The 2,279-nt window shown below is 37.1% G+C and overlaps 1 protein-coding gene across 6 annotated transcripts in view; it reads right to left on the reverse strand.

Moving 5' to 3' along the window:
• Window positions 1-1,634, reverse strand: part of st7 (suppression of tumorigenicity 7) — a 35,256-nt gene extending 33,622 nt beyond the window's left edge. For 3 of the 6 annotated variants that reach the window (XM_026996387.3, XM_026996383.3, XM_026996384.3), the window contains exon 1: window positions 1,436-1,630. The gene's annotated coding sequence lies outside the window, so the exon portion shown is untranslated. Of the gene's footprint in view, window positions 1-1,435 lie in introns of all 6 variants that reach the window. The other 3 variants (XR_014124058.1, XM_081715512.1, XM_026996385.3) reach the window with 3 other exon arrangements.
• Between the last annotated feature and the right edge of the window lie 645 nt (window positions 1,635-2,279).

Consider the following 2,279-nt stretch of genomic DNA (forward strand, 5'->3'; position numbering starts at 1 on the left):
TTCAATTTGTCTCAGGTTCAGAACATATGAACATGAACTGGAGTAGACATGCATCTATCACACAGCGGTAAACTGAATTGCTGTACTGGAAAAGTATTGTATGATGTTTTAGATAAATGTTACACTGAAATTTCAAAGAAGTAGTTAAGAGGCACTGTATAGGCATTTTAGAACTTCAGTTGATTTAATGTACAACATATGATGCTGAAACAGAAGCCTGCGGTATACCGACTTGCCTCTTATTTCCATAACAATGACGACATTAAATGCAAAACTAAACAGCCAAGTTCTGATTATCCCAGGTTTTTACTGCAAAATCTATGTCCACAGTCTTCTAAAAATTCTCAGTCGATTTGTTCCTTCATTCTAGTTAAACTAATTATTCAATTAAACCTTTTAACCTGTTCTGCCATGTCCTTTTAGACCATTATAATAAAGGCATGCTTTTAAATTTAAGCCTTAGAAGATAACCTAGATACTTTAACGCTAGTTATCTTCAGCTTTAAAGTTAGTATTACCAAACTTGGAAATGGCTTCAGGCTACTGGTTACAGTAACATGATTACGCTAATAGGCTGCTTCTCATAGACAATCCTTTCCCCCGACACAGGCATTTTTTAAGTTAAAGTTTACACATGCATCTCCTTATTGTATAGCACAATATGCTGCTTTCTTTTCCTTCACATCTTACAAATAGCACACTTAGCTAAAGGTTGCTCACTAACTTTACATATTGGTTAGCTTGCTAGACAAGTTAGTTAAAAACTTTTCTTAAATAAAGCGTAGCGATAGATAGATAGATAGATAGATAGATAGATAGATAGATAGATAGATAGATAGATAGATAGATAGATAGATAGAGATTTGGCGGCTAAGTATAGCTAAAATAGCATTAGTTAACGCTTAAATCGAGGCAGATACGAACAACTACAAAAAATCTGCATAGATGGTTTCAACTCTGACAATACTACAAGAGCAAAATATTAAACTGCTGATCTTTTTCAGCACTAGCTAGCTAACTAGCCACTTTGTTAAAAATACTACTGGTATCCCCTGGTCCTAAGAACTTGGCTAGTACACCTTTAAACAAGTTGACACGTTTCACGACTGTGCATGGTTGAATCGCTAGTTGCAAGTGACCTTGCTAACGTTAGCCAACTAGTTACTAATATTGTTTGGTGTTTAAAAATGTTGCCAAAGGCGCACGCAGACTAGTCCATGTATAAAAATAAATCTGACAAACCGACAGTGACACTGAACTAGCCAACGCTACAGGTAATGTTAATGTGGCGCCACGTAAGGTTAGCGCGTCTATATTTAACTTATAGCCTAACGTTACCTGTTTGTGAGCTAGTTAGCTAGCTAGCAATCTAGCTAGCTAGCCAACTATTCAGGTTTAAGAGATGTTCATTTGTGCTTCCAATGTTAAATCTTACCTGCTCTCGGGCTGTTAGTGTATCTAAACGGTATTCATAGAAAGTACGCCAGGAACAGCATAAAGAATAGCGCTTTGCCAAAGTAAGTAAACAATACATGACTTGAGTTGCTGCACGACTAGGCCAAACCCATTGTCAGACGTGGTACTGCTCCCTCTCGAGTTCCGCAAAAACGTCTGAATTCGATACAGATGACACGCCTAAGGGAGTAGTGTCATATTAGGTCAGGAGTTTCATGTATTTTTATTAGTGTAATAGCTCCTTATACAGGAATCGCAACCTCTACTGAGAACGTAACTTGTAGCTATTACTTTTGAATGTTCGAGCATCATCTCTAAAAATGTTAAAAGAAAATATGGCGGTTGTTTTGGGTGTCCTTTTCGAACCATTTACAGTTTAAAAGATAATTGTGCGCCACATTTGGTAAAAGGGATTTTATTTAAACCAGTAAGCCACAGGTTTGTATTGACTTCTTAGGGTATTTACTATCTCTTTTGTCTGCCAAGCTGAAATCACTGGTGATCCTCCAAATGCAGTATTTCTGATAGAGACCACAAGTAGGTTGATCTGTACAGTTCATAGTAATGTTAATGCTGTGGAATTTAATTTCTCAGCACCTGCTTTTTCAGTTTAATAAATCCTTTTTCTAAGGTTATGTAAACTATGTCTTTATTTCCAGAACTGATTTGCATTAGGTTCATCAAAGTTTTATAGAATACCGTAGTGGGTAACATCACTGCTTCTTCTGTGAGGGATTGGGGATGAGCAGTTACTGGTCCAGGTAAATGTGATATGCTACGCCAATAAGAGTCCTTGAGCAAGACCCCTAACACTATGCTTGCCT

The sequence above is a fragment of the Electrophorus electricus genome, chromosome 6 (genome assembly GCF_041902795.1).
Source record: "Electrophorus electricus isolate QZ-2024a chromosome 6, ASM4190279v1, whole genome shotgun sequence".
NCBI classification, from domain to species: Eukaryota; Metazoa; Chordata; class Actinopteri; order Gymnotiformes; family Gymnotidae; genus Electrophorus; species Electrophorus electricus.